Source organism: Rosa chinensis, chromosome 5 (assembly GCF_002994745.2).
Source record: "Rosa chinensis cultivar Old Blush chromosome 5, RchiOBHm-V2, whole genome shotgun sequence".
Lineage (NCBI taxonomy): Eukaryota > Viridiplantae > Streptophyta > Magnoliopsida > Rosales > Rosaceae > Rosa > Rosa chinensis.
Genome location: NC_037092.1, coordinates 44,549,257 through 44,571,476, shown reverse-complemented (window position 1 = coordinate 44,571,476; position 22,220 = coordinate 44,549,257). Strand labels below are relative to the sequence as shown.

Genomic DNA, 22,220 nt, shown 5'->3' with positions numbered 1-22,220 from the left:
TGCATGCACGCCAAAGGCAAATTTGAACCTTACTCGGCACCTTTTCCTTCCACAACCTCTTCCACAGCTCCGCATAGGGGTCACCAGTAGAGGGAGATGCCAAATAGTTATCAAGTACCACTGCCCTGGCTATCCAATAAGCAGTATGAACAGAGTAAATACCTCGACGCTTAGGATTCCAACTAATGGTATCTTCCATACTCCGACTACTAAGAGGGATGCATAGGATCTTCTCAGCTACAGGAGCATTAAAAACTGATCTGACCAAAGATACATGCCATTGCTTGTAGAATCATCAATTAGGTCGGACACTTTGGTGAGAGTACATCCTGCCGGTTTTTGCACAAGATACTAAGGACAATCTAGGATCCACTTATCATGCCACATGTTGATATGATTGCCATTGCCCACTCTCCACTGAACACCCATTTTTAGTACTGGTCTTCCATTTAAAATGCTCCTCCAAGAGAATGAAGGGACCTCGCCTACCTCCGCTTCCTAAAACGAGCAGTTGGGGTAGTATTTGGCTTTGTACAGACGTGCAATTAAAGAGTTGGGGTTAGACATAAGCCTCCAGCCTTGTTTGGCAAGCATTGCTAAATTGTAGGCATATATGCTTTTGAAACCCATTACGCCCTCCTGTTTTGTAAGACACAGCCTTTCCCAACTTCTCCAATGTATCTTTTTTTTCTCATCAGTATCCCCCCAGAAAAAAGAAGCATATAACTGGTGAATATCATCACATAAACCCTTAGGCAACAAGTAGCAATTCATTGCATACAAAGGCATTGTTTGAGCAATGACTTTGATCAAAATTTCTTTACTTGCCGAGCTAAGTATCTTGGCCTTCCAGCTCACCAATTTTTTTGTGAGCCGCTCTTTAATATATTCAAAGATTGCCGTTTTTGATTTTCCAATTCTCATGGGCAAACCCAGGTACCTGTCATGCTCCTTGACACACTTGACCTCTAATATTGAAGCCATCTCCAACTGTCGAGTAGGGTGCATATTGTTGCTAAACACGACATCGCTTGTTTGAAAGTTCACCCTATGGCTAGATGCCACTAGTACAAAAAGTTAATCACACAACACTAATCACACAACGGAACACAAATCATCTGTTGTGTGTTGAAGTCAGTTTAATCACACAACGGTGCTGGTTGAATTCTGTTGTGTGAATGCCAACAAAGTGATAACTTTTTTATAGGAACTACATTGCACAACGGAAATTAAGCATGGTCCGTCGTCTGAGCCTTAAAAATTTAGGGGCAGATTTCCCTCCACTTCGGAGTTTTGGTTGGATGTTGAAAAGCTGAAATTTGGGCTACTAGGACAACGGGTTTTATTATTGCCGTTGTGTGATTGAAAAACTAAGCACCAAAGTTGAAGGATGCTTGCTTGAATGTCTTCACCGAGATAGGGCTAGTGCAAGCTACAATAATCATACAACAGATTTAAGGTTTTCTGTTGTGTGAACATGCAAATGACGGTAACATTTTAACCAAAAATGTTGAAGGCGCCAAGTTTCCCTCCATGATTTTACATTTTATACATTCAGACGACAGTCATATATATTTCTGTTGTGTGAATAACTTAAGAAAATTTCTAGCTAGGTTTTGATTCCCATATCGTGTCTAAAAGAAAGAAAGAACCAAAAAAAGCATGCGGCCGCTCTCTCGACACTTAGCCCTCTCTCGACTGCACATCGACACTTCGCTCACTCTCTCTCTCTCTCGACACTTCGCTCTCTCTCTCGACTGCATATCCCTTACACTTAGCTCAAGAATCGAGCCCCCAAGATTCGAGAGGCACCACACGAGGCCACAAGTCTCTCGTGGTTGTTCCATGGCAAGTTCATCTTTCAGACCCGGTTTCTGAATCCCATTTGGGGTACTTTCGATTTGGTGCAGTGCAAGCAAGATGTGAACTTGACTGTCAGTATGGTCAGAGAGCTAATGGGCGAGCAGCTTTTGAACGGTGATAAGGCTCTCTGTGTCGGTGAAGGATCGGCCTCGGCCGTGATGGTGTTGCAAGATTTGGGGTTTCCCAATGCTCGTGGTGTTTATGAACACCGATTCTTCACCGATTAAGGTAATTGGTATGAATTGGCATGGGGTTTTGGGTTGGTTGTTTCTGATTCCATATTTTTCCGACCAATTGTAGTTCACATCTTCAGATTTTGGACCTAAATTTAGGTTTTGGTCCCAAATTTGGGTTGCCCACTGCTGATGCTCTAAAACTGTTCTTTAGCCGCATACTAGATTTTATTTCGGATATGGTTCTAATCCAGAAATGGAGAAGAAGAAGAGTAGAGTACTGATAATCAGAGCAACAGGAAATCTGGGTCACCATTTAGCCAATGCCAGCCTCCATTTCTCTCACCCCACTTTCGCTCTCGTCCGACCCGACACCTTCTCCGACCCCCACAAGTCCCAAAACCTTCGAGCCCTCTCCGATGCCGGCGTCACACTCCTCCAAGTCGTACCCTTGTTTCCATTTGTGGCTCTTAACCATGTTCGAATAGTTTAAGTCATTTATCGATCAACTCAGTTTATTTGTCTCTGTTTCAGGGTTCGCTGGAAGACGAAGAGAACCTTGTTGGAGCAGTGAAGCAAGTTGATGTTGTGATTTGTGCTGTTCAGGTCAAACAGGTGCTCCATCAGAATCCAAGTTATCAAAAATGCTGGTTCCATCAAGGTTTCGATAATTCTGGCCTTCTTTTTTACCCTCTTAAAATTATGATCGACTTTGGGAAATTTGAGAATACTGTATTATCTAAATTCTTTTGTTCTGTTCTATGTAATTTGAGATTTACAAACTCAGTTAAGGAGTGGTGACCAACAGAAGGCATCTTATTAAAAACTGATATGCAAGTCTTATCACTCATTCAAGACTCAGATTTGGAGTTCCAAAAGCTTAAGTGATCTTTTTGAGCAAATGAGGCAGATTAGGTACTTTCTTGCTAAACTATATTCTTATTCACTTTTATTAAGTATAAAGACCTTCATCTTTCGATTTTGACCGGTTTCATGTCCGTTTGCTTTATTGTCCTGAAAATTATATCAATGTTTTCTGCAGGTTAGGGATTTGGGGAAACCTAATTGGGTTGTACAAGTTTGCTGCCATATTACTGATTCTATCAGTTTGTGTGTAAGGTTGAACAAGTCACGGCCACGAAACTAATCAAGGTATCCGATATTGGGTTATCAATTGAGAGTAATTTTAGGTTTTGTTTGGGTTTTGTTAGTTAAATTTAGTATGGATTTAGGGCTCACTGATATAATTTGATTTCGTTCCTAGCTATTGTTGATTGATTATGAAAAGGTTTGTCTTTCCCTTTCTATAGGGAGAAAACAGGGCAAATACTTCATTTTGGGGTTGGGTTATATGTTTCCCTTCCTTTTGTGATATGAAACCAGGTAAATTGTTTATATGTTTCTACCATGTATAATTTGATGATTAAATTCACAACTTTTGTCTGGTAATGTGGGTTTTCGGGTTGTGAAGGAAGACTTCCAGATGCATTGGAATCTCCTGAAGAAGGAAGTTGTTAGATTCTTTTTAATTAACTTTGTTCTTTATAATCTTAATCAGGATTCATTCGAATCTCCTGAAGAAGGAAGACTTCCAGATGTCAAAAAAGGTATATGCATGCCTATGTACTAAGATAAACTCTATCATTATTGTGCTTTTGCTTAATAGTACTGCAATGCATGATGCATAAAGTCATATCTAGAGATAATTGTTGAGAATATAATGGAATATACATATTATGTTTAATTAGGAGTTACCAATAGCATTTGTCCAGCATCCCATAAAATTTGCATACATTTGTTTCTCTGCTTGATTCTTTGTTTCTCTGCTTGTTCCATATTGTTTGTGATGCTCTGTCTGTTTGATTCTCTGGGTCCTTGGTCTCTCTTTGTTGTGTGATCCTCTGTCTCTCATCAAATTCAGCTTTAGTTGTTTTTGGACATTTATCAGTACAGGGAGTTTCAATTTGGATCATAAATTATTCAAAAATTCCATTCATGCAGATGTGGATTAGTTTCATATGACCCATTCACCTTTTGGATACTGTTTGACCCCTTCTTGGTTCATGATTATTGGAATTTTTGTTTCCTTTATAGTGGTTAGGGAAGAGAGGGGCCCGTATAGTGATCCTCAACATCCCTATTTCTATGAAGATGAAGATGTTTGGATGGCACCAGGCTTCATAAACCAATTCTATGAAGTAAGCTCTAATATACTATTTATGACTTTTGAATTTTTTTTACATGAAGAAATGAAGATGAACATTGGTTCAGTTAGTCAGAATTAAGACAGAATTCTTTTGTTTTTTTGGCAGGTCCCTGATTACTGGAAAACATATGTGCATGAGGTTGATGAGGAAAGGGAAATGTGGTTGAACTCCTTCTATAAAGCTCCACTGAGAATACCTATGCCTTCTGAGCTTGAGTACTGGTGGTCAAAGGGTATTAATTTCTGTGAGCTACAATGGAAAAGTTTTAAGTTTTTTCTTATTTTTGTTTGCAGGAAGCAAAATTCATAAGACATATAAAGCTGGCTTTTGGGAATCGATTAAATCTGGGTAATTGTTGATATCCACTTTTACTCATGATATGAATACTACAACATGACATATCTGCTTATAATTTTCACACTGAATGTGGAAGTATTTTAATTCTGTGAGCTGTGCCACATTATTGTATTTTGTTTATATACATTAGTGTGTTGAAACTGCTGTTATTTAAAATGATGTGGCTGAAGCTCCTCTTGTTGAGTAAACGTAGTGTTTTTGCTTGAGGGCAAGTTCAGTTTTTGATTAGATCATCAAAGTTTGATTCTTTTATGTGTTTAGTGAATGTAGTGTTTTTTGCTTGAGGGCAGTAGGAGACAGTTTTCATTCTTATTCAAGAACTGTGCATTCTATCATTTCGTATCAGCAATGGAAATTAGCCGGACTGTTTTTGTAGTTAAGAAATGTGCATTGTATCATTTTGTATCTGCAATGGAAATTAGCCAAACTATTTTTGTAGTAATAATGTTTTATTGTATACTTCATAAGAGTTCTGTTTGTAAGGATAATGCTATGACTTGCATGTCATCTAGCAATGTTGGATTCCAAGTAATTACTGTATATCTTCAGTGCAGTTTTCAGTCAGCATGTCTTTGCATGATACAAGCTTTTGCTTTATTTGCACTCATTTAACCTCAAGAGAGAAGGATTGGAGGGTGATGAGCTAAGAAGGAATTCTGATGTCATGGAGATCCTAAAGAAGACAAGTTTCCAAAGGTTATTGGCTCTAGCGCGTTGAAAAACCCAGAAACAACCCTGGAGCATGAACTATTGATTAAAGACTGATTACAACTTAAGCATATGAACGCATGGTAATGTTGTCCTCTTTCTAAATAAACTGGTTTAAATAGTATGGTCTATATTGGCACGTTGGTATTAATTGAATAGCTTGCCTTTGCAGGACAAGGTTGCACCGATGTAATGGTACCCATGATCACAGGAATATAGCATTTCCGGCTTATAAAGCTTTTCAGGCTATCGCGGTTGCTTTACATAATAGTTATTTTTCCATTTCCCGCCTGTTGATAACATGCCTGTGTATATTAATCAATTAGCGTCTTACAATGTCAATCAAGTCATCAACAATGTCACCTCAGTTTATTAAAACTATTCTTCAATTCATTTTGATTCATGTGTAGCTAGCTAGGAATGCTTTATTGTTTGGTACATTACCTAGTCACTTGAATGTATGGATGTTTGAAAAATGGTAATGGAATGATATGGATTTGAGTACTTTTTATGTGGTAATTACTGTCCAATATTTAGTCTTACAACACAATGCAAATCAATGTGTTGTCTGATTGTAAAAGAGTTCAAAATTGAGGCTTTTCCTACAACAGTCGCTGGTTTGTTATCCAATTTGATTACAACATTCACACCACAGCCAACCAAATAGATTAGTTGTGTGAACTAACAACCAACAACAAAAGAAAACAAAGTTATGTTGTGTGAGATTATAACACACAACAGAAATGAAATCATCTCCGTTGTCTGAGTAATCAACAGACAAGGGAGAAAATTTCACTTCAGTTGTTCTGTTGTGTGAGATTCATAACACACAACAGAAATGAAATCATTTCCGTTGTCTGAGTAATCAACAGACAAGGGAGATAATTTCACTTCAGTTGTGTGTTATTAATGTCAGACAACAAAGAATGAGTAATATCTGTTGTGTGTTATATATCTCAGACAACAGAGAATGAGTAATATCTGTTGTGTGTTATATATCTCAGACAACAGAGAATGAGTAATATCTGTTGTGTGTTATATATCTCAGACAACAGAGAATGAGCTATATCTGTTGTGTGTTATGAATCTCACACAACAGTGAATTCTTTCTTCTGTTGTCTGAATGTGCCGAGCGAGGCATCGCCGCACATGCCATGCCAGGCACATGTTGCGCAGAACTCACACAACGGAAATATGTATTTCTGTTGAGCAAACTACTATCACACAACGGTGAAATCACCGTTGTCTGATTTTTCAATCACACAACACTCACTTAGACCACGGTCAGCTTGGTCATCAGACAACAGAAATCCACCGTCGTCTGATGACCTTTTTGTAGTAGTGTGCCTTTTCATAAATATCAAGGATGCTTCCAAACTGAAAACACTCCTCATTAGTAGCAGTACCAAATAATATACTATCATCAGCAAAGAGAAGATGATGAAGTGTAGGGGCTTGAGGGCACATAGTAAGACCATGAATAACATTATGTTCAACTGCGTTAGAAATTAATGACGAAAGGCCTTCACTACACAAAATAAAAAAGTAAGGTGATAAGGGATCACCTTGTCTGATTCCCCAGGTAGGAACAATCGCTGGAGTTGGTTCACCTTGGATCAAGATAGAGTATCAAACGGATATGACACAAGTCATAATGATATTTATCCATTGTGATGCAAAACCCAGCTTTGAAAGAATTGCTTCGATAAATTTCCATTCAAGCCTATCATAGGCCTTACTAATATCAAGTTTCAGAGAAAAGAAACCCGTTTCTTGCTGCCTCAGCTTATGCATAAAATGTGCTGCTTCTATGGCCACCAAAGTGTTGTCCGAGATAAGTCTCCCCGGGACATATGCACTTTGCAATGGAGAAATAATATCTGGTAGCACCAACTTGAGTCTATTGGCTACTACTTTTCAGCTTATCCAGCAAATGACATTACATAGGGCAATTGGCCGAAAGTGAGAAGCCTCATTCGGGTCTTTCTATTGTGGTATAAGACATAAATGAGTGAAATTTGATTCAGGCCATATCTCCCGTCTTTCAAGTAGATCACGAACTGCAGTACAAACATCATTGCTTACAATATTCCAGAATTTCTGAAAAAAGAATGGGGACATACCATCAGGTCCCAGGCTCTTAGAAGGGTGCATTTGAAACAATGCCCTTCTAATTTCCTCATCAGAGACCAATCGTAGCAATATATTCAGCATTCATATCCTCCGTTACCTTTGCTGGAGTAGCTTCAACAACCTTCACTATGGCTTCAAAATCCACTCCCTCAGTTGAGAACACCTATTTGAAGTATTGCAACAGGAGTCTTTGTATTTCCCTAGGGGCAGATTGCGATTCCCCAAACTCATCAGATAAACCTTTTATAGTATTCTTTGCTTTCTGGTTATTGGCCCTTCGGTGAAAAAATGCAGAATTACGGTCTCCATCCTTGAGCCACGTAACCTTTGATCGTTGCCTCCAATACTTCTCTTGTTGAGAGAGAAGTTGACTATACTAAACATGCAACACCCTCTGTTCCTCATACAGTGTCGGGGAATACGGCTGTTTCATCAAATCATTCAGCTTTTCTTGCAAAACACGCATGTCAACCTTCTGTTTATTAAAGTCTGTTTGATGCTAATTCATGAGTCTTCTGCCAGCGCATTTAATCTTGTGCCCTAACTGTCTCAATGTGTTTCCAAGAGTAGGAGTAGCCCATGCTTGTGTGATGATGTTTGTACATTCGTTGTGCCCAAACCAAGCTTCCTCAAACCGAAACCTTTGTGCATATTGAACTCTTGCCAATCTTTCTTACCTTACCTCAACGAGTAAGGGGCTGTGGTATGATTCGGAAGGAGGGAGCGTCACCACCCTACTATAAGGAAACCTCCTCCTCCATTGAGTGGTCTGGAAACTTCAATCTAGACGCTCCTTAGTGTACTTGTTTGACCATGTGAATCAACCACCTACGAAGCCCATGTCAATAAAGCCATAAACAGACATGGTTCGACGAAATTTCTCCATTGCAGCAGTTGGCCTAGGAGGCCCCCCAGACTTGTCAGCATTGCTCATAATTTCATTAAAATCTCCTGCCATCAACCATGGAATTGAGCAAGTTGCGCTGCTAGAGTTTTGATCGGAGACCAGGTTCTATCTCTACCATCCCGAGCAGCGATACCATAAATACCGGTGAAGCGCCACAGATTCATACCCGGTTTTCCTATCACAGCGTCAATGTGATGCGGGGAGAAGTTTCTGATTTCCACATGCATGTCATCATTCTAGAAGAGCGCCAATCCCTGCGACTCTTTCTCTTGTGGAACGCAGAACCCTCCCTTAAAACCTAGTTTCGTGGTGATAAAGTCAATGAGGTTTTCCTTCTCCAACGTTCCCGGAAGGAAAATATGACTTGGTTTTTTGCCTGCACTATATCAAGCAGCGCCCTCTGTGTTTCCAGGTTGACGATGCCTCTGCAATTCCATACTAATACGTTCCCCAAATGCATTGGAAGGAATTGGTGTGGTGCCGGGGAAGAAATCCAGCGTTGGTGGCAACACAGAGAGAAGTGGCGGCCTTAGGGTTTTTTTTACTAGTTGACTAGATCGGAGAAGTTAACAATAATTGCGCAAAGTTAATTATAGTCTGCACCATGCGGACAACTAATCAATATGACACGCCAAAATAAACATTAAAAATATAAATAATTACAAGATTGCCACTACATCTTCAAAAGGTTTTTAAACACTAGGATTTCAAATTCACAGTGCATCTACACACAATTCTCTATAACACCAAACATAATAAATAAGATCTTATTCAAATTAAGCATTTAAACAATTCTAACCAATAACAATTCAAAACTATATCTCAGTATTTTGCCCACCAATAGCAATTCATCAAAAGTATTAAGTATTTGATAATAATATTTGCAATTTTATTACTCTACAAATACTTGTCAAACTACATTGCCTCTCAACTTCGCAGTCTACAGCCATAAGCACCTCTATTTTGTATTATGGTAGCTCGGTCTAATGGCCTTTAATGCTTTTTAACGAAGTAACTATTACAAATCACTCATAAATCTAACTCAGAATGATCCAAGTCTGAGAACCTTGAGTATCTTAGCAGCTACACTTCATCACTCTAGATAAAATTTCTTTCGTAGCAAGTATCAACATGTAGTATCTTCATTAATAAATAGTTAGATAATTCTTTCAAATCAATCTAAAGCGGGAAGGCCTGCAAAAAACATAATAAAGGAATTCTTAGCGATAACAAAAATGTAAACAATGCTCTTGACATTGATTAGCAAAAAATGCTACTAAGATTAATAGCAAACCAATGCTACTAAGGCTTAATAGCAAATAATACTACTGAGGTTCAATAGAAAATAGGGTCTTTGACCCAAAGCACCAAAATAAATAAAAATTATCCCACTTACCCCAGCAACAGATTTTTATTCCCACTAACCCAATTCAGAGTATAATGACAAACATACCCTCAGTCTAAATAAACAACTACATTCACTACTAGAAAAAACACATACAAGGACACCAAACAAGGACACACAATTTATGTGGAGTCCTTGAAGGTTTTTAAGGACACATAGCTTCAAATTGAAATTTTTTAGTGGGTGGATAGTTTTTAACGACCCCATAAACCATTTATGCTGTGTCCTAAGATTGGGCTCCAAAACAAATAAAAAAGCGGACCTGCAGTACTTGGCGTTTTCGATTCCCTCCGAAAATTTCACTTCCCCTTCCCCGACTTTCACTTCCCTCCTTCTCCATTTTCAACTTCCCTCCTTCCCCATTGTTGACTTCCCTCTTCAATTGAAAACCTCACCAATTGGAGAAAAGATGTTTCATTCACTTTCTTTTCAGCTTCTAGTTGTAATAGAAAAATAGAAAGAAACTGGAGCTGAAAACAGATTCTTTCTGTTTCGATTCGGCGGCTCTGGCGATGACTATTTGAGTCGATTAAACTCATAGTGAGGTTTTCAGTGTGAGATATACTCTGGGTTGACAGATTCTGGCAACCATTTCAATACAAGATAAGATTACACAATTAGAGGTTACTCGTAGCACCCCCCCCCCCCCCCCCCCCCCCCCCCCCCAGCGACCATGCGAACGATCTTCATCAATGGTAGAGCCTCCGATATGTTCGCTACCTGCGTCATCCAACCCATCGATATCATCAAGGTGAGTATTTAAATTCATCAAGATTGTAATTTTTGTGAGTTTTGGATTGGACCCTAAACTCGGGTCTTTGAGCTTAAAGTTGGTTTCTTTTTTATGGGTTTCATATCTATGATTTGTGGGTCTATTTCGGTTTGGTTTCTGGTCAGAGTCGTAGTTAATCTGTTCTTTTTATGGTTTCTGGTTTCCCTAAGTTTTGTCGTCATGGCCTCCAAGAGCATCTTGAAGGAGCTTAAGGATTTGCAGAAGGATCCTCCCACTTCCTTCAGCACAGGTACACTCAAAGATTTATTTTTTAGAAACTAAATTTAGGCATTCCTAGCGTACCCATTAAGGTCAATTTGATATATTGGCGGTTTTAGTGTAGATATTGGTTGTAATTTTTGATTTGTTATATACCCAGATGGATATTTCAGTGAACTTCTGGTTAATTTTTATTAGGTTCTGTGGCTAAGGACATGTTTCATTGGCAAGCAACGATTATGGGATCCCCTGATAGCCCATATGCTGGAGATGTATTCCTTGTCACCATTCATTTCCCTCCTGACTATCCTTTCAAACCACCTAAGGTAACTTGTCTAATCTGCAAGCCTTGATCCTTGTGTTTATGAGGGTATGCTTTATTTATTTATTTATTTATTTTTTGGGTTAGAAAGATGACGGTGTTTCAATTTTCAGGTTGCATTTAGGACTAAGGTCTTCCGTCTTCCACCCATATACCAACAGCAATGGAAGCATTTGTCTTGATATCCTCAAAGAGTAATGGAATGCAACCCTTACTATCTCTAAGGTTCGGCTTTGTTATCTTGCAGGAACAATAATTGGACCCTTGTTAATTTCTAAGTTGAGATAAATCAAATTTTGCAATGCAGCTTTAGTTTCTCTTTGTCACTGTCCAATTTCCTGGTTTCTAGGTTCAATTTCAGCGCTTTTGTGCAAGCAAATGCAAAATTTTAGTCTTTCTTGTTTTGTGGTAGATGGGATTGTGTGGTTGTATATAATTGACTTTTGTGATTGTTGTGTGGTTTGTTTGGCATTGGCGGTGGCAGAGGAGGAGGTTGGAAGGTGAAAGATGAAAGATGAGGGAGAGAGATCAAGAGGTTGCGGCAGAGGAAGGGGCTGTCGTGGTGGTGGCGGCAGCTCTGGCAAAGATAGAGTTGATGCACTCAGTATATTATTGTAAGCACTATTACGTTCTCATGTTCCTTCCTTTGTTTTGTATTTTTTAATTATGAATTGAAGTATTGGATGTGTGTGGAACAATATGGAGTCTAATATTGATGCACCCAGTTTTGCATGTTTCTGTGAAGTGGTTTTCGTTGTAACGTTTAGCTTCTTGTTTATGTATCTCTTCCAGCCACAACCTTGAATTGTAGCAGATTTTGGAGGTATCAAAGGCTTTCAGAAGGTCATACTCGATAGACCCTCCACATAATTAAACTAGCCCAGATCTCAAGGAAGTTCCAGAAATATTGCCTTCAAAATGCAGTGATGGCTTTCTTTTGCCTTTGAAGTTGGTGGAAAGGGATCATGGAAACGGGGTGAGTTCTGCTTGTATCTATTCTTTTCGTCCAACAGTTTTGCTTATATTGGTCTTTCACTGGACGCCTAAAACTGGATCTTTATCTTTTTTTTTTTTTGCTTTTTATGTTTCGCTTTTGGGCTTAATATTCTATATCAGATTGATTGAGAAGATTAAATAGGTATTTGTTTATGTCTATGTATCTTATGTATTGAGAACTATATATCACCTAATATAAATTATATATATTGTAAATTTTTCATATATGTGGTAGTGTTTTAGGACAGATAGGTAACCCAAATTAACTACATGGTAATCCTTCATAAGTAGTGATTTATAAGATATATAAATTCACCTAGATTCTGGTTTTCTGTGTGAATGGGGAAATTTTAGATGGTATTAGGGATTTATTTGGGTCTGAATTGCTTGATTCGGGTTTTGCAGTGCGAGAAAACTTGCGATGAGCTAAGGGAGTTTGGGAAAACTGAAGATGATTTGAAGTCACTTCAAAGTGTTGGTCAGATGAACCCTGAGCTCTTCCTTAGAGTGGGCATCAAACCACCTAAGGCATGTTTTATATAGTATTGCTGACTTCATACTATTAGTGACATGTTCAGTAAATTTTTTATGCTTACCCTAGTAATGTTATCATCCTAAGAGTCTTCTTCCTTATTTTATTGAAGTGTTCCAGGGTTTTCTTCTCTATGGACCCCCGGGAACATGGAAGATATTGCTAGCAAAGTAATTGAGAGCAACATAGATGCTAACTTTCTAAAGTTATTCATGTCTGTGGCTTTTATACTGAGGTTTTACTTTTTATGCAAGAGAGTGCTTATTATTTTTGTTTCCTCATGTACGTTATTTCATATGAGAGCTAAATATACATGTACAATGTATATTTAGCTGTGTGTTTGATTTTGCCCAAGGATACTTTGCCATTACATTAGATCTGTCTTCTGAGACTAAATCCACTGTCAGTTCTATTATTTACTGCTAGCTTAACTTTGTTTCTCTGTATTGCAGCCAATACAAAATCTCTTTGAGGATAATGATATAGCTAAAAAGCTCTTGCAAAGTGTTTTAGTATGTTTCTTTTTTCAATTTTGATTACATTTTCTACTTGAGTGTTAGCCAAGAATATAAGGATGGGCGAAAAGCTCAACCTACATTTTCTCTGGCTTTGTGGAGCTAAAAGTTGGATTGAAATTGAAGTTCTCTATCAAGATAACAAGCCTAGCTTGCTGGATATCTACTTGTGCTCTAATTATATTATTAAACACTTGTACTGCTTATAGGAGAGCAAAGAGCAGTTGAAACCCATGGTGGCTTTGCTATAGCTTGTTTCTCTATATCGAAAGGTACTTGTTTAGAATATGAATCCATCTCTTAAGTCTGAAATTTATGAAACAAGCCCTTACTAAACTTGTTTGTATTTATTAAGAGTAAACATACTCTTAATCATTGATGCTGGTTTCTTGATTGTGTTGGTCTTTTCATTTTTTGTTTTTTGCTCTATTGGTGTTTCAGAGGTAAAACTATTCATCCCTGTAATACTACATTACTCATCATTCAAGGTAAGCTCATTCCTCACAGTCTTGTCATTATAATCTGCACTTGATTTGAAATTTAACATTATAACCTATTGTTATTAATTCTGCTTTTCCAATTCTTTATGTATATATAGGTGTAATTACCATTTACTTCTATGTTCCCAATTCTTAGTAAGGAATAACTTGAGGATTCTTGTGTTCTTTGATAGTATTATAGGGCTGCTAGGTACATAATACATTCTAGCAGTTATCTAATTGTATGTTTTCTGGGTTGTTTGTTTAGGATATTATTTGGCAAGGAGATATCATTGGAGTTAATGCAGTGCTGCAGTTATTCATGGTTGATATCCAATCAGAAGAATAGCATAGTATTCATTAAGTTATTTTTTCTGGTTCATTTTGTAGTCACTTCAAACTTTTTTTTGTATGTATATTAACATATTTTAATGAGTAATACAGTCCTTTTGGTGATTTTCAGATGCTTTGGATAATTTTTTTTTTTGGGTAGTGTTCAACTTTTAAGGACACAGAGTATGAGTCCTTACAAGCAAAGGATGACACTTTCATTTTGTTTTGAGGACACATGAAATGTGTCCTTGTAGGGAAAAGAGGACACATTTCTATTGATATGAGAACACGTTTTATTGTCCTCTAATAGATACAAGGACTCTTATTTTGCACCTTTGAGGATATGGTTTATGTGTCGTAGTAGGGAAAAGAGGACACATTTCTGTTGATGTGAGAACATATTTTATGTGTCCTCTATTGGATACGAGGACACATTACTTTGGTCTTTAAGGACATAGTTTAAATGTCCTCGTAGGGAAAACAGGACACTTTTCTAGTGTCCTTGTATGTGACTTATAATGACTCCTAGATAGAGGACACATTTTTTGCGTGTCCTTAAATGTAATAGAGGACTAATTTCCAATGTCCTTAAATCATGTTTTTCTAGTAGTGATTTTATGCCATTCTCTCTCTCTCTCTCTCTCTCTCTCTCTCTCTCTCTCTCTCTCTCTCTCTCTCTCTCTCTCTCCATATCTGGTACAGATCGCTGGCCACCTTTGCCGGAGAAAGTTTCAAGCGACATGGAGAGCTGTTCTTCCCAGACGGCGGCTCATTCGACCGCAGAGGCGATGCAGAGTCTTGCGCTTGGCCGTCGACAGGGTCATGGGCTTTCTCTGCTTAGCTGTCTTCCTCTTCCTCAACCTCGATCTGGACCAGATCGACTCCTTTTCTTCCTCCGATGCAGAAAATCAGTAGCTGGGTTAGAGTAGACAGGCTCATCTTCATCATCGTCGTTGTTGACACCGGCAAGGTCAGCAGTCGTGCTCGAAATGACGTCAGAGGAAAACGACATTGAAGAAAATAGACTATTTACTGATGAAGATGAAGAACGAATTGAAGCTTTTTTTGTCAGCAATCTCATTAACCTTGCCACCATCATTTTGGGTTTCGCTTGGATTTTTGCTCAGGTCATTTTTGGCTGGTTTTACAGGGGTTTAGAATTTTCCAAAGGGTTTCCCAGAGAGAAAATGAACTGGGACCAATTTTAACCATCTCTTTCGTGGTTTTCGAGTATTCATTATAATTTTACAGGGGTTTAGAATTTAAACCAATTGTTTTTCCTGGTAAATGGGGACAGAAGGCCCAAAAGAAAGAAAAATGAAAAAAAGAAGAAGGTTCTATTACGCCAATAGACGTCTGTTGAAGCATCTATTGGGGGTAATAGCCGTTTTGAATTGATGTAATTTTCTCATATTTTTTATTTAATCAAAGTTTATTTGTCTAAATTTAAAGAGATTGGTTCTCATTCCGGCGTTCTGTTGGGGGGCAATAGACAATAGACGTCTATTGGGGGCAATAAACATTTCCGGTGAGGTTTTCAGAAAAGTTTGGTGGGCGGCGGCCGACGACTGGTGAACGGAATCTCGCGACCGGTGGCCGGAATCTGGCTAAAGTTTGCCGGATTTCGGCGACCGGTGACGGGCTCCGGTGAAGTCTCCTATGGTTTCTCTTTCTTCCACTCTCTCTCTCTCTCTCTCTCTCTAAGTAACAAAGGGGTGAGGGTAAAAATGGTATTAAAAAAAAAAAAAATCTTAATGGGGTATTAGGGAAGACTCCTTAGAGTGTTTTGGGTAAGAGGGAATTAAAAAAACTTAATGGGGTAAGTGGGAAAAAAATCCCTAGAAATGGGTTAAATGGACAAAAACCCTAGAAAATAATACTAATGAGATTCAATAGCAAATAATGATATGGAAATTAATAGAAATTTATTCAAAGACACTCCTTTGGAGAGTGAAATTGACAGTTGTGTCTTCTTTTTTTATTTGGAGAGTGAAATTGACACTATTTTTTTGCAAACTACATCCCATCGTCTCTTTTGCATGAGTATTTTTACACTGCACATGTCCACAATAAAAATAAATAAATAAATAAAAAATAAAAAACACACACGCACTGGTGATAACAATACTGCAAACAATGCTCTTGACAGTAATTAGCAAATAATGCTACTGATATTCAGTACAAATCAGTGTTTTAAAACGCACGCATCAGGCTCGCCTCAATGCATAGAAAGCGTGAAGCGCAGCTTAAAATGCCTCTGTTTTGCAGACGAGGCACTGAAGGCGGAGGAAGCACGCCTCAAGTCGTTCTGCGTGCACGCCTTGGAATTTTTTTTTAACACAGACCAAAACGACGTCATTTGGAGTGTTGAGTGTTTAGATTCATTTAGGTCGCGTTCTGAACACCAACCAAGTCCCAAATCACTCTCAGTAGCCTCTTCCCCGACTTTTCACCTTCAAGAGCAGCCAATCCCATTCTTCTTTGCGAGCACGATGGCTAACTACCTCTACTAGTTCTCTATTTTTTGAGCACGGGGCAATAGTCTACCCGAGAGGTAATCAAATTCTTGTTCTTCATGTGCTCGCTGTTCTCTTATCACAGCTCATTTTGATGATTGATTGGTTTGGAAGAGTTTGTAATATATATATATATATATATATATATATATATATATATATATATATATATATAGCTGATTGTAATAAGAATGGAAATTGATCCCTATTCCATAATTAGCTAGGAACTGATTGTAAATGTCTCTTATATGGATCAGTGGCCATGTGCTCGGTGATTACCTCTACATTCTGATTATGTTTACCTGCAAAACATGCAGCAGTAGAGAAACCAATGCAATTTCATCAGTATCTAAGAAAGATCCAAACCTAGCCTGCTAGTTATTTCGCAACTTGGAACACTTTCTTCTATTACGAACTCATAGGGCTTCTTTTTGAAACAAAGCAGACTGTCATACTTTTGTTCCTGCTGTGAGTAATTTTCCTGCTCATCTATGAAATACTAATACCTTGTAGTTTTTCTCTTCTATGTTTCAGAACTTGGTAAGCTCCTAAAACAGAACAAGTTTTGTGTATGGTATTTCTCTATTTCATGGAATTGAACAAGACTCGACTCTTGATTTCAATAAGAGTTTTTTACTTCAACAGTGTCTGAACTCTTCGAGGACTTTTGAAATGATACCTGAACTTTCAAAGTTATCAATGTGATACCTAGACTCATTTTTTCGTATCAACATCTTATCTACGGTCAATTTCCGTCACGGAACCGTTAACTATGACTACATGTCCGGCACGTGAGGCACAAAATAAGGGTAAAAGACTAATTTACCCTCAAAAGTATTTTTTTATTATTTTTTATTCTTTATTTTTTTTGCGTTCTTTCTTTCTTTTTTTCTTTCTTTTTTTTCTTTTTCAGCTTCTTCTTCCCTCTGCTTTCTTTCAGCTTCTTCGTCAGCGACCCGAAGGTTTGCCAAGTTGGGTTCTTCACCGCGCCAGAGCCCATCGTCTCCTCCCCTCCCGTCTCCAACATTTCCCCCTCCGGCAACTCTCTCTCCCCTGTCATGATCCCCCCGCCACTTCACTCCTCCGACGCAGCCGGTCCCGTTCTCTTCTCTCCCGTTCCCCCTCCTCCCCCGGCGGCCTGCTCCAGTCCAACTCGGTTCGCCCCGCTACGGCCGTGACAACGTCGTCTTCGTTTCCTGGTCGAGGCTTCGATTTGACGGCCACCATAACGGCAAGTAGCGTCCCCGCCACTGGCTTGATGAAGATTCCGTCTGGATTTTATGGTAACTGTTTAACACTATTTGGTTTGATTTCAGTTGACTAGGGTTTTAGTTGTGATTCTGGAAATTTGAATAATGAAAATTGCAGAGAAAGCTGGAAATGCATCAGTGGGAGTGGAGAATGAGCAAGGTTCAAATTCAAAGCCACTGAAAGAGAAGACCACCAAAGCCGAAAGGCGAGCGATTCAAGAGGCTCAGCGAGCAGCAAAGGCTGCTGCGAAAGGTGCCTGATATGCTTGTTGTACGCATTAATCATATTTAGTGACTTAATCTGATAGTAGTTTATGTGCTGCAGTGTGTTGTTAGGTGAAGGAAAGGCAACTTCTATTAGCAATTCATCCCCAAATTCAGAGTTGTTCGTACACGGAGGTACTCCGGCAAGGCAATCAGCTGCGGTTCGGGCGGGTGAGGAACATTTTGAGGGTTTTACGGCGGCGGAGGTGGATGATGGGTTGGCGGATGGGCTGCGCGTGAGGATTTCGACGACTACGACGACGCATTGAGTGGCGAGGAGCTTGCATTTTTGTAAGGTAGCCATATTGATCTAGCTGAGTTCGATGTGGTTGTTGTTGGGTAGGCTTGGAAAAGGTTGTGTGGTTGAGAGAGAAGGTGAGATCTGATATGAGGCCATGGCTTCTTTTTTACTGTTGGGGACTGAAATAGCTAAATACATTAACCTGCAAATCTCACACTAAAAACTAACACCACAACACCTATCCATTTCTTTTTTCTCTACGATCACCACCACTCACCCTATATAATAATCATTCTCTCCTTGGAAACACAAAGCCACCAGATCTATCCATTCCTTTTCCTACCTCTCACCACCAAAGCCACCACTTCCCCATGACCATGGGCTACCTATTGATTCAAGACCAGGGTGAGAAGGAGATGATCATGGTTCTTCCCTGTTGCATGAAGAAATTCTTCAGATTTGCTTAACGTCCTTAATTAGCATTTGGACCAGAGACTCTGCTTCAAATTGGAGGGACAAAGCAAAGGGAAGAAGAGGCTGAAAAAGAAAAACAAGAAAGAAAAAAAGAAAGAAAGAAAGCAAAAAAAATAAAGAATAAAAAATAATAAAAAAATACTTTTGAGGGTAAATTAGTCTTTTACCCTTATTTTGTGCCTCACGTGCCGGACACATGGTCATAGTTAACGGTTCCGTGACGGAAATTGACCGTAGGTACGACGTTGATACGAAAAAATAAGTCTAGGTATCACATTGATAACTTTGAAAGTTCAGGTATCATTTCAAAAGCTCTCGAAGAGTTCAGACACTGTTGAAGTAAATCTTTGGATTTATTTTATGTTCACTGATTTTGTTGAATCATATGATTTTAGTACTTGATTATTATGAATGGATGACAATTTATAATGTTTTTTTTGTTACAATGGATGTTCTATGTATATATTTTTTTTTTTTGAGAATGAGAAAAACTTTTATTCCAAAATACTAAGATTACATAAACGGGACTGACTGGTGGTGGACATAAGTTCCCCACACTCCTCCCTAATAACAACCTCAGTTACGGGTCCGTCAATAACCATGACATCCATGAGCCAAATGGGTCCAACCCCTAACCAAACTAATCGCCCCTTTCCTCGGGCTACATAACAATACCAATCCCGAGAGTCACGATAAAATCTCGCCGCCAATACTAAGAACAGCCATGTCATCCTCCTCCATACCATGTCCCAAATCCAAACCACGTACCAGGATAAATCGCCGCCATATTGACCACCAGAAACCACCGATAATATCACATATAGTCCTCAGAAGTAACGCCATAACAATAGCTCATCAGATAAACCAACCGAGAAGTCTCCATACCTCCTCATAGCCAATCTCAAGAAGAAAAGGACTCCCTTCAACACCGTGATCCAAAATCGCCAGACCACGTGTAGGAGCTCTTCCCCAATACCTCGACCACAAGATGATACAGAGAATAATTCCAATAGTCTCTGGGAGTGACACCATAATAACACAACCATACCATTAATAATCCCAAACCCTAGCTCGAGAGAGTAGGGAATCAAAAGACCAAGCCAAAGAACTAACGACAAAAACCTAAAAAAACAAAAAACAAGTAAAAGATAGCAGGAGTCGATGCCGATGTCAGCCTTCATCTTCCACAACCAAAACTCTGACTCCAACCAAGAAGAACAACGCATAGTGAGGTTGGTGCCCATAATCACATAACTACAAAGCCAACAATTGTTGACCACGGCGCTGTACACCGCCAACCACCGTGCCCACCGCTGCCAATTCCAGTATCACCTTCGCAAATTAATCCAGCCCTTGAAAATTGTCCCCAATAATCCAAACCCAGATCCACCCAAAATCGTAGAGATTGACCTGATCTGACTCAGATACTGAAGAACCCTCAACCATGGTCTAGTGATCTGCCATGGAACACCAACCCACCACCACGATCTCCTTGAAGAAGCCATCGATTTCGCCTGAGAAGACAAGATATAGAGGCGCCGCATCTTCCACTGAGAACTACGAACCAAGATCACCATAGCCCATCCAGCTACACCCATCTCACTCCGACTAAGCAAGGAGCCGTCATCGTCGTGAGGGTGCCGCCGGACAAGCGCGACGAGAGACTCTGTTTTAGCCATAACCCTAAAAGCTCCGACTTGTGCGGATGACCCCTTACACTTTTACCACTCATGCATGTTCTATGTATAAGACTAGTTCTATACATAAATACAACTAATTTATACGTAAGGCTTATGCCTTACGCCTCAAGGCAAGCACCTTGCTAAGGCTCTCCCGGCTACGCCTCAGCCTTTTAAAACATTGGTACAAATAATGCTACTGAGCTTTAATAACAAACAATGATATATGAATCCATAAGCAATTTACTTTCTCAAAACACAAGAACTCATATATTTTCTCAAAACAATTTACTTTTGTTTTTGACAGACCATAAGAATCATGCAGTTGCTCCAATGAGGTCAGAACAAATATGATAGGGTTACAGTCAAACTAATAACATATGATGCTATTGAAAGTCAGTAGCAAATATATAATGCTATTGGCAATAACAAGAAAAACGCATGATTCATTAAGTGAAAGATGCTAACCGAGTAGTTAGAGACCAGTCAGCACCAAATAAAAGTATTGCCACTGTACTGTCAATATTAAGTAGAAAGTTTGTCACTACTGGTAACTAGCAAAGTGGATAGTGGTACTGATTATGAATCTCAAATTGGACGGTGCGTACTACTGAATGTCAACAACATATATGATATTGTTTATGACACTAAATAGCAAATAAAACATTCTTAATGAGGGTCAATATCAAATTTCGATATTGTTATTAATAGCATATACGGTTTGACTATTAATGATCAATAGCAAATACACTTATTCTTTGCTGGCAAAGAGAATAAAGAGAATGTAATTTTACAAACTCAGAAATTGAGAACAAAGAGCATTACAAAACTCGATATACTATCTCTGTATACAGTAATTATAAGAATCAATCCCTTAAGAATAGAGAATACTTAAGACAAAAACAACAGATGTCTTGCTCACAGTACAACAACATCAAAATGGACTACATGTATTCCGTTGGTTTTTGGTATAGGAATCCAAGTTGTCGAGCATAAGAAAGACACAATGAGGGCAGACTTCTCTCACCAAACCCATAAAGTAGCTAGATAGGAAAGAAACTAAAAAACATAAAGCCTCTAGATTTTTTCAATTTCCAAATTTCGCAACTTTCTCATCATCCCCAGATACAAAACTGATAAAATGGGTTTGATAGTACCATGGACAATATCACAAGCCAATTTAAAAAAGAAAAAAAATGCAAAAATAAAAGAAAAAGTCTACATGCAGAACAATTGTGATGAACTTCGTCGACATGAAATTGAGAGATTCAAAATACAGACACATACCTCAAATGATTTTGTTAACCAATTGAGGACTCCAAATATGTTGGCCTACAATGGTCTCGAACTACATATGGATCTCAATCTAGATCTCGATCTCAATTTGAATCTCTCTTTATCGCTCTTTCTCTCTCTCTCTCTCTCTCTCTCTCTCTCTCTCTCTCTCTTTATCGCTCTTTCTCTCTCTCCCACGCTGATCAATCTCTCTCTTGCCGTCATAGTCTACCTTTCATATAGGAAGGGATATTTTCATCAATTACCATCTAATAGAAAAATTAAAAATAGAGAAGAAAATTGATGCATGGGCTTTCTGGGTGTTAATGTTGGGTAATTGATGTATGTACACTGGGTAACCGCAAGAGAGAAAGTTAGCTGATTTTGTAGTTTGCGGTAATTTGTTATATTCTTTTTTCTACTTTGCCCATAAAGACTTTATAGCATATTACCACTATCTACACTTTTAATCCATAAATTACCATCAGCAGACCTGTTTTTTTGAATTCCCATGCACTAGCATGCAAGGCCCATGTGCAAGGTATTAGATCTAGAGGTAAGATTCCTTACAAGTAAATTATGAAACTGCCCTTGTAGTTT

General features: G+C 38.7%; 4 long non-coding RNA genes across 18 annotated transcripts; 3 read left to right on the top strand and 1 right to left on the bottom strand.

Annotated features, from left to right (window-relative positions):
• Positions 1-1,350: 1,350 nt before the first annotated feature.
• Positions 1,351-5,812, top strand: LOC112167392. 11 transcript variants are annotated; one of them, XR_005800053.1, is made up of 11 exons: positions 1,351-2,091; positions 2,251-2,478; positions 2,571-2,697; positions 2,824-2,951; positions 3,079-3,188; positions 3,347-3,419; positions 3,595-3,643; positions 4,131-4,234; positions 4,349-4,591; positions 5,155-5,391; positions 5,481-5,812. It is a non-coding gene; the product is annotated as an uncharacterized LOC112167392 (long non-coding RNA). The 11 variants fall into 11 exon arrangements; XR_005800047.1 differs by having other exon boundaries at positions 1,357-2,091; positions 2,196-2,478; positions 2,810-2,951; XR_005800046.1 differs by having other exon boundaries at positions 1,361-2,091; positions 2,810-2,951.
• Positions 5,813-9,111: 3,299 nt separating this feature from the next.
• LOC121049462 lies at positions 9,112-21,891 on the bottom strand. The gene is made up of 3 exons (XR_005800292.1): positions 21,633-21,891; positions 20,814-20,861; positions 9,112-9,542 (listed from the first exon to the last, which is right to left on the bottom strand). It is a non-coding gene; the product is annotated as an uncharacterized LOC121049462 (long non-coding RNA).
• On the top strand, positions 10,415-11,067 carry LOC121049461. Its single transcript, XR_005800291.1, has 3 exons — positions 10,415-10,504; positions 10,696-10,775; positions 10,943-11,067. It is a non-coding gene; the product is annotated as an uncharacterized LOC121049461 (long non-coding RNA).
• Positions 11,264-14,044, top strand: LOC121049460. 5 transcript variants are annotated; one of them, XR_005800290.1, is made up of 5 exons: positions 11,264-11,680; positions 11,859-12,042; positions 12,468-13,381; positions 13,551-13,597; positions 13,857-14,044. It is a non-coding gene; the product is annotated as an uncharacterized LOC121049460 (long non-coding RNA). The 5 variants fall into 5 exon arrangements; XR_005800288.1 differs by having other exon boundaries at positions 12,468-13,597; XR_005800289.1 differs by having other exon boundaries at positions 11,265-11,680; positions 13,551-14,044.
• Positions 21,892-22,220: the final 329 nt, after the last annotated feature.